We start from the raw sequence: 16,669 nt of genomic DNA on the forward strand, positions 1-16,669 counted from the left end.
AAGAAAAAAAACGTTTCTCCCAATTACTTCCTTCACAATCTATGTAATTTATTTACAATCACAGGATCCTATGTTACACCTCCATGACTTGGAAGAACTAGTTATTTCTAAATTTTAACTCCCTGTCAGGGGTAATCTCAGTGCTAGAGGGTATATGGCTTATTAAACGCAGAATGGTGTTTGCTGTTCCTTGGGCTCACAACCTCAAAAGCCTCATCTGTTGGTAGACAGCTGTAATACACCCATAACAGCCTTCTGAGTGTTTATGTTTAGTTCATGGAGCAGAAAATATGACAGGTTCTGTATCTTTCAAAGCATCTCCCTCTGAACGCTAGTTAATCCCCTGGCTTTCAAAGGCCAACAAAATTTATCTTTCTGCCGGCAGCAAGAATATAGTTTCTTTTTTTTTTTTTTTTACCCAGTCTTATCTAGACGCTATTTACTGACACTATTGTTTAGCCACGATCACTACAATTTTTTATATGATATTAAACAGACAAACCTTTGTTTCCAGACTATGAACTAATTTTATGAAGAAAAATTTATCAATCACTTCGTCTGGGTTCTGGTTCGTTCGTTCATTCGTTCCTTCTCTCTTTTTCTCTCTCCTTTTCTTTCTTTTTTTATTGAACTGGTTGAATAATTTTAGGTCTGAAGAAGTGCCACCTTAAATAAGTCCATAGACAATTTAATACTAGTTTAATAATATATTAATTTCAGTGAGCAATTTGATTGTCTAAATAACAATAACATGAAAGGACGTTTGGAAGCACTCCTCCAAAACACCATTCACAAGCTGTGCAGATTTTATCAATTTTACTGTGTCTATAGCTGTAATAGACTTTAGCAGAGAGCAGGAAGGGACTGAGGATTCGCTAGGCAGGAGGGCCTTTTGAAAACCACCGGGGACCGGCAAAACCAGCCACTGTAGTAAAACTGATATGGTAGAGGGAGAAGTGATGGGGAGATGTGTGCCTCCCTCCTAGGTAACACTGTGATGTTCACGTCAAGGATAACGAGTGCAGCAGTAACAGGTACATTGGTTCCAGAATGTGGCTTTGTGGAAGGCCGGAAGTAGACAGCCTACAGAGTGGGTGGCAGGAAGTAGGGCAGTATCTGAGGATGGAAGGGCGGAGAACTGGAAGGAAGGGCTTCCTGGATATTTCCAGGATTCAGCACATGCTGGCCCAAGAGGAAAGCTGAACATGTAGAAGCACCAGCACCAAAGACCTGTTTTACTATAGGAAAAGAATTTGCCACCTATTAGTGGCAATGGCTGAATCTGATTGGTGCAGACTGATACCTCTCCGTTAGTCTCGAGCAATGCAGAGTCTGTACATGTATCAGTCAGGGATACATTTGGCTATGTGTATTAGAAAATCTGAATATTCTGTCTTAATTGTAAAGGTTTATTTTTCACACACAGAGAAGAATCTGTAGGTGAGTTGTTGCTGGCACTGGTTCAGGGGCCCGATCATATTAGTACTGATGTCTTTGATTCTTTTGGGATTTCCTTCACTGGCCAAGAAAAATTCCTGCAGCCCAGCCATCATTTCAGCAGGAAGAAGGGAGAAGCCCTTTCCCACTGCATTGTGTCATGTGGACATTCCAAGCTGGGAGAGGACCCCGGGAAGAGGGCATCTGCTTCATCGTTCTTTCCTGCTAACTAATCTTTGAAATAAAATCTCTTGAGATGAGTTTTCTTTCTTTTTTCTTTTTTTTCTTGTGTATTCCAAACACTCCTCAAAGTGCTGGAAAAGGAGGGGGTGTGTAAATATGAAATATCCTGTGATAGTCCATGACACTTTTTTCTGAGAATTAGTGAGATTAATAGACTGTGGTGCCTTATAATGATGATGATGATGATGATGATGATGATGATGATGATGATGGGACTAATAATACCTAATGCATGCAGCTTCCTATGTGCTGAGCTCTAATTAAATGCTGTATATAAATTATTTTTTAAAAAATTTGCCACCAACACTATGAGATAGAAACAGGCATTATTGTTCCCATTTTACACACTGGGTAACTGGGACCTTTAAACAGCCATCTAGCTGGTGAGCGGGGAAACCAAGAGTCACGCTCTGCAGTCTGGCTCCAGGGCTCATGCTATTTACCACTTGCTTTTTATCTTTCTTAAGTATCACACCTACCTCTTTAACATTATTCTGAGTTTAGTCATCACTGTTATTTATCCTAATGATTACTTAATGCCACAGTCCTGAAAAGATGAAAAACAACATAAATATGCACATTTGCCCCATCTCCAAAAAGTAGAATCACTGCTAGAAAAACAAATACCCTCACAGGTGAGACGGGAGGATGAGATGTTGTACCCATGTTCCGGGAGGTTGGCAAAAGAGGGCTGTGTTCGTTCAGTTTCACCCATTTTGAAAAGTCTGGCCTATAAAAGGAGCCATCAGTATGCGAGGTTCAGGTTGGAGACATGACATATTTTAAAGGCAGGCAATTGAATGATTTCAGCTTATGTGTAACTTTGGATATAATTTATTTTGTCACCTGCAGGAGCCAAACAGAATTACTTCCTGCTGGTGTTTTTCTTCTGTGCTAATGGTTTTGAAAATCTAGACTAAACAATTTACTTTTTATACAGAGGCAAAATTTCACAAAATGCCAACATTCAAATCAACCAGCTTCTCACCTATCAAGATGGATAAAAATCTGTATGGGTGGTGTGTGTGTGTGTGTGTGTGTGTGTGTGTGAGTGTGTGTGTGTGTTTGTAAGTATAAAGCAAATAACTCAAGCGGTTGGTTGCAAATAAAAAAAAACCTAAGTATTTTAAATTAAAACACTAAGAATAAGAAATAATAAACATACACATATGCCTGACGTGAGCAATAATTGGAGAAGGAGTGTAGTTTGCTGAAAAGAGATGTTAGCTAAGGGTGAGAAGAATCAGGCTCCTGTCCTCAGTTCTTCTTTAATTCTATGGCTCTTTTTATTTTATTACCATACCTTGATAACACTTTGGTATTGCCCTGCAGTATGGGTTAGTACCTGCAGAAGGACAGGCCTGTATCATAGGTCCATTGTTTTCTTGGCCGTTTTTAGAACTGGAAAGTAGAATCTGGGCTAGAAGGGATTTATCTCAGATCATTTTCTCCATTATCCATCTATAGAGATGGTCCAAGAAATTTTTGAATCCATGTCTCGTAGCCATGTTGACAAGGGTTCTATGGCACTTAATGTATCAGGTTGACGTAGGATCTAAGCTGGTCTTACTTTTCGCATTAGATCTTGGAAAGTGCAGGAAGTCTTTCAAGCCTCGCCATTCTCCATTTTGCCCTTAGGATAAAGTCCAAGGTCTTTTGAACCCAAGCTTTTCAGCTACCAAGTGGTCACTGCCCCTGTGAAGGGAACCTCCTCACTTCCTGCCTCTTATAATGCAGAACTGTCTGAGCTCCTTCCACACACCATGATACCGGTTACCTCTTCCCTCTCCTTATGTGCTTCCCCCTGACTGGAATATCCATCCTCATCTTTCACTCGGTTAATGCCTTTTCCAACTCTAAGGCTCAGCTTAGGCATCACCACCTCCAGAGAGCCCTCCTTGATTGCTTCAGGTTGAGTTAGGCAGCCCTTCCTTGTGTTCCAATAATGCCCTCTGTGTTTCTGCTCTAGTACTGTGTACTCCACATGGTGTTAAAATGATCTGTTTGTGACTCCTCCCACTAAGACTGTGAACAGCTTGCTGGAAGGACATGTCTTCATCTGGACTTTATGAAAAAGAAATAGAAAAAAAAAAAAAACTAGACTCTGAGAAAAAAAAAGAAAATTAAAACACCCCTGAATTTTCCTGCTGCAATGTATGGGGTCATTCTGTGGAGGAGTGGAATGAAATGAGTTTCAGGACTGCCTGTACCCTGGTGGAAACCCTATATTCAGGAGCCTTGTATACTTTTATTTTCTCATCACGGGCCTGGGGGTTGGTCACCAGTGCATTTTGGTCAATGGCGGCTATTGGTAGCTAAAGGACTATATTTCATTAGATGTCGTTAGCAGCAACGATATAAAATATGTCTACTCACATTGTTAGCTGATACCTGATAATTGTGTTCTCTTGCTTTCATTTTTTGATATTTACTTTCTCAAGTTATTTAAAATAGTCCAGTATCTATTTATACAGCATGTTATTCTGCAACTCCTGTGTTCAGCATATTGGGAGTTTTAATACCAGCCAAGCTTAGATGTTGTAAATTTTTTACTAGTTTCTAGACTCAGATTTATAGGTTTTATATATCATGTAGTGTGCCATCAGAGATCTAAGTCAAAGCCAAACACCAAATATTTGTTGAATCTATTAGTGCGAAGTCCCATGGCAGGTACAAAGGCGGGTAAGTGATGGACTAGTGGGGGAGACAAGGCAGAAGTACTTGGAAAGTTAAGGGCAAAAGAAAGGTTGAATAATAAAACAGGAATAGCCGCGATGTTGGATGAATGTGTAGCTAGACAAGTGCTATAAAATTAGAGGCAGGCAAGAACCCTAGGGCTGGGGATGTCTGCGAACATTTTGGAGAAGAGCGGCCCAATGGGGACTTTGAGAAATGAGAATGCTGCTTTTTAGGCAAAAAGAAGAGAAAGGGCTTTGCAGATGGTGAAGAAGGGGGTTGGGAGGGCAAGGTCCTGGAAGCTGGAGGTGGTCCGATGTGGGGGGAGCAGAGGGTTTATGGAGGGCAAGGGCCACAAAGGGAGGGCCTTGAAAGATGTATTCTAACACCAAGACTGATAAAAGCATCTTGCTATGTAGTGGCTTCTGGAACTTGAATGTGGCTACAGGTTCTCCCAGGGACCTACTTAAAATGCATATTCTGATTGAGTTGGTCTGGGGTGGGGCCATGGATTCTGCATTGCTACCATATTGCTAATCTGTGGACCTCACTTTGAATAACAAGAGATTGGAGGATGAGGTGAAAAACTTTAAAGATTTAATTGGAAAAACGGTTAATGACATTGTTATTCTATAACTGACTATTTCAGGGTTTCGCATACTTCAGAGGTGTGAAAGAGTTACAGTTTCCAAAGGTGCATGATATTCAGCCAGGGAGTCACATGACAAAGTCTGTGTTTAACAGGTAGCGATGCAGTTCCATAAAAAATTGGGTTGCTCTTGGGGTGCCTGGGTGGCTCAGTCAGTTAAGTGTCTGACTTTGGCTCAGCTCATGATCTTGCTCTTTGTGAGTTCAAGCCCTGCATTGAGCCCACCCTGCATCTGGCTCCACACTGACAGCACAGGGCCTGCTTGGGAGTCTCTGACTCCCTCTCTCTCTGCCCCTCTCCCACTTGCGTGGTATCTCTCTCCCTCTCTCCCTCTCTCTCTCAAAATAAATAAATAAACTTACAAAAATTGGGTTGGTCTTTATAAAATATGTATTTTCCTGAATGTCAGGCATGTGAAAATATCTAGAGGAATTACTTGTTTAACTTAAACTGGCATAACTTCTTTAGTATTTGTCCAGTCATTGTTAATCAATTATTTTTGCATGAGAAAGGGGGTTCAGCACTGTGCTCTCTTGGGTTAGGTCATAACCCTGGCTCACCTTCGAACTAGTTGCAGGGCTTAAAAAAAATACTGCTTTACCCCAGACCAATGGAATCAAAATCTCTGGGTCTGTGTACTAACTCTGGGCATTAGTAATTTTTAAGGTTTTCTGAGGGTTTCGACTGAGCTTCAGGATTGACATCCATTGGGATAACTGATCAGATCATCTAACACTGAATTAACACGTTGGAACTGGCGGTTTTGACTAACATACTGTGAGCTTGGCAGGATTAAAACCAGAGTTGGTGCTGAGGGTCGGTCTGGGCTCCAGGCGGCAGAATCCCTGGGGTCCACCTCCAGGGGAGTTCTGGTTCACCAGGGGAGCTGCAAATGAAGGGGGGGGGGTGGTATCAGAGGTGTGCAGGAGATCGAGATGGGGAGCACTGGTAACTAGGGAAGCAGGCAAGGTAACCAGAGACACGGAGGTGGGAGGGGGTGCAGTTGCTAGGGAGAGGCAAAATCGTCCTGCCAGATGGTGCCTGACATCTCCATGAAACTGTTTTTTTAACAGGCCAAACTTGCTCTTGCAACACTCTTAACAGCTGCCATCCGGGTAGGTACCTTAGAGCAGAGAGCCCTTTGACAAGGATAAGCAGCATGAAGATGGGGTCTGAGGATGGAGAACAAAGGGAAGCTTCCAAGGGATTCTATGAAGTGTAAGAGGATGCTAAGACAGAAAGGAGGAGAGCCCAATACAAACTTCTTGTTCTTTCTGATTCTCCTTAGTGGCTCTGAGATGAAGTCCATCCTCAAGGCCCGAGGCAGTGCCAGTATGTAGTCATTCATAAAACACAGAGCCAGATTCTTGCCATGTGTTCATATCCAATATGAGCTGATGGTGTAAGGCCTTTGCCTGTGATATTTCTCAGGTTTTAATGAGCTTCCTATGGGAAGATATCAAGCTGAGTGATGTGGGTACTGAAGTAAGTCGTTCCAAATAAAGTGAAGTTTAGACGCTTTAGTTAAATTCTTTCTTTTTTATTTTTTTAAAGTTGATTTATTTATTTTGAGAGAGAGCATGCACATGCACCTGTGGGGGAGGGGCAGAGAGCGAGACAAGGGGAGAGAATCTGAGAGGACCCTACACAGGCTCCACAAAGTCAGCTCGGAGCCTGACTCAGGGCTCGATCCCACAAACTGTGAGATCATGACCTGAGCTGAAATCAAGAGTCAGATGCTTCACTGACTGAGCTACCCAGGAGCTCCAAATGTTTTGCTTTTTAGACATAAACATCTTATTTCATATAAGAATCAGTTGTTCTTATTTTTCAAGGATTTATGGTGGCAAACAGTTAAAACAATTCACGTTTACCGGCACCAATAACCTTGAAGCGAGGTTGAGGACCCAGCCCCAGTCTCAGACTGCATCTGCACATGCAGTGGTGAGGACTGGGGCGCTGTTGAAATAAGAGTTGCTAGGGAGCACATATGACATGTTGGTTCCCCTCTGGGGTCTCAAGTATCACAGGCAGAAAGATAAAGAAAAGCACTTTCTAGGCTGTGGATTAGTCAGGCAAACATAAATTATTATCTGAAATAAGCACAGGGGAGACCATTCTTATTCTTGGCAAAAGGCTCTGGCTTGTAAAATGTGTTTTTCACAGAGAGTCTTCTGAGCCCTCCTGACGTGGGGCTCTAGATCTGACATCTTTTAGGGCAGGAGAAAAATATTGGAGACTTTGGTTGGGTGGAATGGTTGTGGCCAGGAGCTGAGCTGCAGCCGTGAATCTGCCTTCCCTGCCTTCTGGATGCTGGGCAGGCTTCTAAGGACAGGCTTCCTGGGCATAGGGTGGGAGGCTGGGAATGGAACCATTGGGCTTCAGTGGGAGAGGCCACTTTTGATAAAAAAAATTTAAGGGTGGAAAGAAAAATGGATGAGGATTTGTCAAACCATCAACTTCTGACTTTACTCATGAATGTCAAGTCAACTATAAACTCAGTATTTCCTTGGTTATGAGGACTGACTTTAAAAAAAAAAAAAAAAAAAACCTCCCACAATTGGGAAGAATATAGCCATTTAAAACAATTATTTAGCAAAATGTTCCAAAGGTAGGGATCAGTTGCTGTTTTGAGAAACCCGTGCTTCTGCCGTGCAGACCCAGGCAAAGGCAGACAGTGGATCTTATGTGTTGTCTGAACTCTCCTCTCCACGTCCACCGAAGCACCGATTCTCCTTATTAAAATATGCTACTGGGAGAGGCACCTGGGTGGCTCAGTCGGTGGAGCATCTGACTTTGGCTCAGGTCACGACCTCAAGGTTCATGAGTTCAAGCCCCGCACGGAGCCCCACCTCAGGCTCCACACTGACAGTGCAGAGCCTGCTTGGGATCCTCTGTCCCCAGCTCTCTCCGCCCCTCCCCCACTGGCACTCCCTCTCTCAAAAATAAATAAACATTAAAAAATTAAAAAAAAAAGTTACTGAGATATGGTATGAATGACTGATAGGAGTTTAAAGTGCCCCCTCTCAAGGGATCCCTTTTCACAGGAATCTAACCTTAGGCCACAGGTTAATTCCATTGTCTGACAATGGGGGCTCTCACCCTGCTGGATCCCCTTTGCCATGAGGTGGAAATTCCTCAAAGGGTAGGTGGGAGGTGGTGCCACCATGTCATGCTGTTTGCTTAAATGCCAGAGTCTTTGCGGATTATTGGATTATCGAGGCACTCTCCTCTCCCTCCTTGTGTCCCTGGAGAGCTCCCTGTTTCCGTCCTTCCCATCCCCAGCCATTTGAGTGGTTGGCATCTGTCACTTAACAAGTCCAGCAATTCCTTGATACCTACAGTGAGACCCTCAAGGAGGGAGACTCTTTGGAGTTTCAGGGAGTGTTACAAACTCCTGAAACTGCAGGCAAATATTTTTGCATATCTTTTTTGAAGAAGAGGATTGATTAAATTCATTTGATTCTCAAATGACTCTGTGACATCCTCCACACCTCTCCCTACACACCCCCCCACCCACCATCACAGATGATCCATGATGACGTTGCAGGAAGCAGGTAGCAGGTGGAAGAAATTATTTGAGGTCTCTGAGGACTTCTTGGTGCAAAGCTCACATGGGAGAGTGGTCAGGTCCTGCCAGTACCTGCCAATGCGCCGTCATCTGTTACTCTCCTTCCATGGTTGTTCTCTGCTGAGTGTAGACTCAGCACTAATGCTGTGAGCCTCTTAATTGAGCCTCACAGCAGCCCCGGGAATCCCAGGATTGATGTTTGAATTATTCAGCACTCTTTCAGTTGCAAGTTAGTTTAAACAGAAGAAATATTTATTGACTCACATAAATGGGATATTTTGGGGGATGAAGTGGATTTCAGAGATGACTCAGCTAATATAATCAGGGATGGCTTTCCCTGTCAAAGATGAAGAAGGTTACCAAGACTGCAGGCTTTTATTCTGCTAGTTTGGTAGCCACAATGTGGAGTCTTTTCTCCCTGTCTTCCTTATCTGATGGCTCCAGCTTGTGTCCTAGAGAATTCTTACGGCATTGCATTCTCCACTTCGTTGTGGCCATGGGGATGAGGTATTCTGACTGGTCAGTGGGCTTGGGTGACATGCCAGCTTCTGGAGTTGGGAGGGGGAGCTGGTCCACTCTTGTTGGAACATATGTACGGAGAGTGGGAAAGAAGTGGTTTCACAAAGGGAAGCTAGTGCTGGTACCAGAAGGGATGCTGGGAGAAAGCAACGGATAAATCTATCATGATATCCTTCTGATTCAGGCATGTTCACCATTTTAGAGATGGAAGGGTTCTTCGAACGTCAGAGAGTTGAGAGATTTATGATTTCCTGAAGCCGTATGGAAAAAAGTCTGGCACATGTGTAATATGCGCCTCGTTACAGGGAGGAAATCCACAGCTTTTACCAGCTTCTCAGCCAAGAACTGCTGATTGAAGCCCTTCGTTTTTCCGATGAGAAAACAGGGGGCTCAGGAACCCTAGGTGACTTGCCTTTGTCTAGCATTTGTCAATAACCTCAGGGTTTTCTAGTAGGACACTGCTCTCTGGATACTCTGTTAAAAACAGGCTTCTCTTAGCCAGTTCATGTGGGAGACACTGTGCGGTATCCACCTCTGGAGGTTCACAGTACATTTGGGCAGGTGAGAAGCCTTGAAAACCTGATTCTAAAGAAATACGTTAAACTCTGTTTAACCCAGAAACCTATTTGCATACTTTTTCTTTTCCTGAGCCACCTGGAACACACTTTGGGAAACTGTGTTGTGGCCCTTTGCCTTTTCTCTAGGCTCTGTGGTGTCCCGTGGGTCCTTGCTGGGTATCCAGGACACCTAATTTCCAGTGCCCTGGGCTCCCTATTTATTTGGTCCAGTTTCAGAGATTCTGGGACGTAGTCACTTTCTAATTTATGGAGGCTTCTCCCCGCTGCACTCGCCTGGGTTTGATCACACCTCCTTGGCGACAGCAAAGCAGTTAGGCGAATGCTTCTGGCTCAGTCCAAGAGGGAAGAGATGGTTGCGATTCAGTGCCAGGTTCTCAGCGGGACTCGGTGGGTGCCGTGTGCCTGGGACATAGACAATGTGTACAGGGTGGTTCTCTGTGCACTTGTGTGGTGGGAGAAGCTGGTTCTGCTCTCCTTCCCTTTCAGCCCGCCGCCCACCTCCTCTCAGGCCCTCCCCTCCGGCATCACCCCATGGGGGCTTCTGGTGTTATTTCTCTAGACCTTTCTGCTCTCCCTCGACTTGTGTGTTTTCTCAGTCATTAATAATAATGACAGTGATGAGAGTCAATATTTACTGGGATCTCACTCTGTGCCAGGAATTGTTCTAAGCATTTTAGATGGATTACTCATTAACTCTCGCAACAACATGATGTGCTAGTTACAATTTGGTCCCACTTCATAGAGGCAGATTCACCTTACATTTTACATGCAGGGATTTGTACAGCTCTGAGGATATGGCCGAGAATCAAACCAACACATGTCCATGGTTGGATTTATTCCTTTGGGACAGTTGCCTGAGGTGACCACTGGGGAATATAATATCAGGTGCTCGTGAAATAGTAGTGGGCGCTAAAGGCACAGTGCATTCTTCCCCAGAAGTGTTCTGCTTTTATCCAATGTTGTGGGACGATAGGATGTCTTTTACTTAACAGCGATCCTGATGATGTGACTTTTAGACCCTGATGGGGGCACATGGGGAGATGGGGAGGTGACCTTAGACTGGGGAGATTTTCTCTCCCCTTAAAGCAGACCATGCATGGGACTGCCTAAGGCAGGCAGCCTCTTATAAGCCATTCATCTTTTCTTCTCTGTTTGGGATTTCTGAAGTGGGAGATACAAACATGATTACCGTGGGGACACAGGGTCTGTGCTTATGAACCCATTGTTGCCGAGACTTTGGGCCTGTAACAAAACTTAGGAACAAAACCTCTCAATTCCTGGTTTTTCTTAGCGTGGGCCAGTTTGAGTGTACCTTGATGTGCCTCTGCTCACACAGGTGCCCACTGTCTGTGCTCCCGCCCTTATGGTCTTCTTATTCCACTGAGGAGCCCAGTGCCTTAATAAGACCCCTGCCCCTGCAATTCATATGGGGGAGTTAGTGGCAACATGTATTACCCCCCCCTCAAAGTTCTTACATTTCAAATAAGGGCTTGGGCTTCGACATAAGAGTATGAAGAGTTTTCCTTCAGATCAACTAAAATGTCCTTCTTACCATCTCTGCTGTTTCTTATAGATTACGTCTACTTGGCAGAAAATCAAGATTTGAATATACCTGATATTTGGTTATAGGTTTTTGGGGTATGGAGTCCGATTAAGAGGGAGGAAAAAGGAACAGTATCTGGTGAGTGCAGGGCTGGCTAAGTGAGGCAGGGGCAGGAGGTTAGAGCCCAGGGAAGGCTGCAGGGCGCCTCATGGCCAGTACCCAGAATGGGAGTGGTAGAGAAGAGTAGGAGGTTTCTAAGTGATGAACTTACCCATGCTTTGCCTCCATGGGTGTATTAAAGTTGGCCCGTGTTCAAGAAACAATTAAGTAGAACCTGTACTCTAAATAGCTAACTGATAGTTCATTATAGAGGGAGGATATTAGGCTGCCACCTCTTGCCAGGACACTAAGGAGGGGTGAATTGTGCCCCCCCAAGACGATGTGTTAAACTCCTAATCTCTAGTACCTCCAAATGTGACCTTATTTAGAAATAGAGTCTTCAGAGAGTTAATCGGGTTAAAATGAGGTTCTAGTGACCCTCATTTAAGGATGGGCCCTAATCTAATCTGACAGGAAATTGGGACACAGAGATGGGCCTGCACAGGGAAGACGAGGTGGGAGGCCACAGGGAAAAGGCCAAGTGAGGATGGGGACAGAGATCAGAATTGTGCTGCCACAATGCAAGGGATGTTTGCGGTTACCAGAGGCTGGAAGAGGCAAGGAAGGATCCTTCCCCTACAGATTTCAGACAACACAGGGTCAAGCTGCCATCTTGGTTTTGGGCTCCTCACCTGCAGAACTGTGAGATAATACGTTTCTGTTGCACTAAGTCACCCAGCTTGTGGTATTTGCTACAGCGGCACTAGGAAACGAATAGAAGGGGAGCAGTTAATCACATTTGCTAAGACTTCGAATGTGCCAGGCACTGTGATGAGGTTGTTCATAATTAGTGCTTCTTTTTATCCTCCTGGCAGCCCTGGGAGGTAGGCACCGTTACCCTATGAGGTTAAGGAGTTGCTTGAGGGCTTATAATTAGTACCCAGTGGAGCCTGGGCTTTCACAGAAGCCAGCTCCTCTGCCCCAGCTCTCAGTCCCAGGGGCAGCGGTGATGGAATTGATGGTTAACCCGGGGAGGTTCGCAGTTTGGGGGCCCCCCCTCCCCTGGGAATTTGGTCTGAGGCGCTACTCCTTAACTGTCACAGTGCTCACCGGCCTTTCCTACATCTGTCAGACATTGCCATCCTCTGCTCTGTCACACCAGTCTGAAAATCTCTGTTCTATCTCACACAATTTTCCACATCCATCTCAACCCATCTCTTTGTGTTTAGTATCTCCTGAATCAGCTCCTAGCCTGGGGCAGGTCACATGAATTTCAGGAAATATGTAGGAAAAGAAACTTTTGATTTGAGAAGCACGATGATGAACGATTATTATCTCGGGTCTATTGGTTTGTTATTTCTGGCACTAACATCTAAACTTCTAGGGATCCTATTTCAGCTGGAAAAAAGTCTAACCTGGGAGGGACGTGCCTGGGATCATTAGTCTCATTAGCTTCATCAGAAAGAATTGGTTTACTGCATTGAGACTGGTTGTTTTCTGGAAAGGTGAGCAGCAAGTTAAATAGGCATGACCCTCACTTGCATATACATTTCAATTAATTGTTGGTCTTTACATTCCGTAAACCATTTTAGAGTAGACTAAAGAAAGTATGTACACAATAGAGTGGTGAAATCTGAATTTTAAAAATAAGAGAATCAAGGGGCAAAACATGTTTGTGTAGATGTCAGGATAGGAAGAGAATGGAAAATGCACATATGCTAAGCGTATCAGTCTGGATCTGATCAGAAGAGAAAACCACACAGTCATTTGAACATGGAAACTTTAATATAAAGAATTACTGACTGTACCAGGGAATTGAAGCAACAAGGGGTTGCCTGGGAAGAAGTAAAGAGAACTCTACAGAGTACAGAATGGCAGAGATGGAACAGCCACCACCCCAGGGCTGAGACCCAGACTCCATTGGAGAGGATACAGCTGAGGCTGACTGGATAGCAGAGATAGATGCCAGTGTGATGCTGTGTTGTTGGAATTATCTAGAATTCGCCCTTAGGAACTTGCTGGAAGCCTGCCCTCCCGGGGGTTGGAGAGAGCTGCTCACAGGGAGGTGTCTTACCAGACAAACTCTGCTGCAAATCTGCCCAAAGGGATGCTGGGAGAGCTGCTGGCTCCGTGATACTGACCACTGTGCCCTGCAGGAGTCTGGCAACGGAGAAGCTGTTTGTGCGGCAAGTGCTGGGCCTTGGGGAAGCCACATGTGCTGTAAGAGGCCCCTCAAGAAGTTATGAGCCCTGCGGGAGCCTGGAGATTAAGCACCAGAACCAGGAAGCAAAACCTTTTCCTCCCAAAATGTCTCTTCAGAGCACTGTACTGCCAAAGGTTAACACAGTGCCAGCTGGCAAAGGAAAAACATTTAAAGGAACCATATCCATTTTTACACAGCAGACACAAAGAATGAATTTGGAGCAGAGAGGCAGTAAGTTGGTAACTGTCATACTGAGCCATAGAATTCTAATAGCTTCGACTAGAATGGAAATTAATGGATCAAACATAATTGGCCTGTGAATTGGCACTGAGTTTCCTGGTGGCCAAAGTAAAATGAGAAACATGACTAGTTTTCATTTTTTATAAGATAAATAATTTCAACTCTTCAGGTGAGGCAAAAAATTTTCTAGAACAAAAATTTAGAAGAAATTTCTCATGTGATACCTGCTTCTGGGAAAACACTGGAAAACGGAGGGCACAAAATTCCCAAAGTGACATCTACCCAAAATGAATTTCTTATAATTTTATAGTTTTCCTCAGTGAAAGCTGAAAACTTAACGTATTTACTGAAATCTTACTATTTATCAGACACTGGTATTTAGAAGCTTATCATACTAAGGAAACATTAAGGTATATGAAAGTAAAGTCGATTATATATTTCTGATAAGAGAAAAAAAAAGTTGAGAACTTAGCCAGGTTCCAAAAATACCTCTCCTTGGTTGAACACAGCATAATAAAATGGAAGCAATGAAAGTGGCTTTCCAGTGACTTGGGCCACTAGGAAATCTTAACCTTGCCATGTAACTTCTTGTTATAAATATTCAAATGAAAGAATTTGATTTCTAGGATGTAGATACTCATCTATATTAGACTCTCGGTATTTTCTTGAAAACCACAGCTTTTGGACTTTATTCTCAGACAGGCCTCAGATAGTATGATTAGCACACCATTAAATGAAGAGGAAAGGGAAAGTTTGGCTCCTTCACAGAAGCTTTTGCATTTATGAGATGTTTCTGTGTGAATTTCTGCACCACAAAAAAATGCAGATGTTTCTCTGACCTGCCTTATCTGACTTGACTCTTTCAGGAGGGTGAGAATCCGACACCCCTCAAATAAAGCGAGACACAGAGAAATATTGGTAAGCTTTCTTCTGTGAAACCATTTGCCATGTTAAAATTGAACGGCTTTTGAAAATTTACTTTAAAAATTCTTAGAATGTACTCTTTCTGGAGGCACCATGATTAAGTGTGCTGTATAAACAGAGTATCTTGGTCAGTAGCTGGTGGTGAGGAACACTGCCTCTGGAGCCAGTTGCCTGAGTTCAATCCTGGGTCTGTCCCTTATGCGTTGCATGACCTTGGTTGAATTACACAAGCTTCCCATCTGTAAAATGGGAATAATGGCATTTATTTATTGGAGTTGCCATAAGGATTTGTAAACTCTCAGGAGGTACCAGCCTTATTCAGATAAGTATTATCCCAGTGTTCCCAGATTAATGGGAGCTGCTGAAGGGTTATCTCTATTTCTGTCCAGCATGCTTGCTGGAGAAGGATCATCTGCTGACTTCTTCCCCGGCTCCCCAGGAAAGATGTCCTACTTAAGAAAATTAATAAGTGTCAGCCTGTGGGGCAGGGCCATGCTAATAAGCAAAGGCATCCACACTCAGTTGGATAGATAAAAATTCTGTGGAGTATAGAACATTTAAAGTCACATATTAGGGGCGCCTGGGTGGCGCAGTCGGTTAAGCGTCCGACTTCAGCCAGGTCACGATCTCGCGGTCCGTGAGTTCGAGCCCCGCGTCGGGCTCTGGGCTGATGGCTCAGAGCCTGGAGCCTGTTTCTGATTCTGTGTCTCCCTCTCTCTCTGCCCCTCCCCCGTTCATGCTCTGTCTCTCTCTGTCCCAAAAAAATAAATAAACGTTAAAAAAAAAAATTAAAAAAAAAAAAAGTCACATATTATTACAGACTAACTATAATGTGCAGATTCTTATGTGACATGCTATGTACATTCCAAGAAGTCCAACAAAGAGCCCGTGCTGTCAAGAACTATAGAGGCAGGGCACCTGAGTGGCTTGGTCGGTTAAGCATCCGACTCTTGATTTGGGCTCAGGTCGTGATCTCATGGTTCGTGAGATCGAGAGATCAAACCCCAAGTTGGGCTCTGCGCTGACAGTGTGGAGTCTGCTTGGAATTTCCTTTCCCTCTCTCTCTGCTCCTCCCTGTATGCTCTCTCTCAAAAATAAATAAACTTAAAAAAAAAAAAGGAAAAAAAAGAACTATAGCAGCTAAGTGGGGAGATAAGACATATTTATGGAAAAATAAATAAATACATAAATAACAAAGACACAGATAAGAGCTTAAGACAATGCCAGAAGTGATGTCTCATGGTACATGATCTGCTGACAGATGCATTACGAAGAAAATAGCTACCGTGGAGGTTTGGAGGACAGTCCTCCCATTTAGGAGCTATGGAAGGTGATGGATGTGGGATTAGAGCTGTGTGTTTCAGGAGGTGGGATGTGGGGAGGCACAGTGGATGGCAGATGGCCCTGCAGAGATATGACATGAGCAGTGTTGCCCGAGGTGCTGGGACTGGATGGGGAGTTGGAGCCAGCCAGCGTGCCTGTAATAGGGGAGAGGGTTGGGCAAGGTAAGTAGAGAAATGTGATGAAGGCCGATTGGAGCCTGCTGTGGGAAACTTTGAATGGTGCTCTGTGGAGTCGGCTCTTTTTTCTGAAGGCAGTGGGATACTTCTGGCACTATTAAGGGTTTTCGAGTCTGCATAATTGGACTTCCTTATTCTCTTAGCAAAGATAGAATCCAGTTTTCTGGGCAGCAAAGCCTTATCTGAAGTGTCGCCTCAGAGCAGCAGAAGCAGCAGAGCCTCCAAGGGGTGTGTTCCATTCTTTCTGGCTGCCTAATATTTATAAGTAGAATCGATGAGTATTGTGCCCATGACTGGAGACTTTCCCAACCAGGAGACCTACCAGTTCCCCAGATGCTTGCCCAGCATCCCTCCAGTTGGGGTGCAGGCATGGTCCTACCAATAAGACTTTGAATTAGAAGCCAGTGAAGCTGGGGACGGTGTGAGATCGTTGTAGCTAGCGCAGTGGTAAGAGCATCCAGCTTCTG

This window comes from Puma concolor, chromosome A1 (genome assembly GCF_028749965.1).
Source record: "Puma concolor isolate L17-30 chromosome A1, mPumCon1.1.hap2, whole genome shotgun sequence".
NCBI classification, from domain to species: domain Eukaryota; kingdom Metazoa; phylum Chordata; class Mammalia; order Carnivora; family Felidae; genus Puma; species Puma concolor.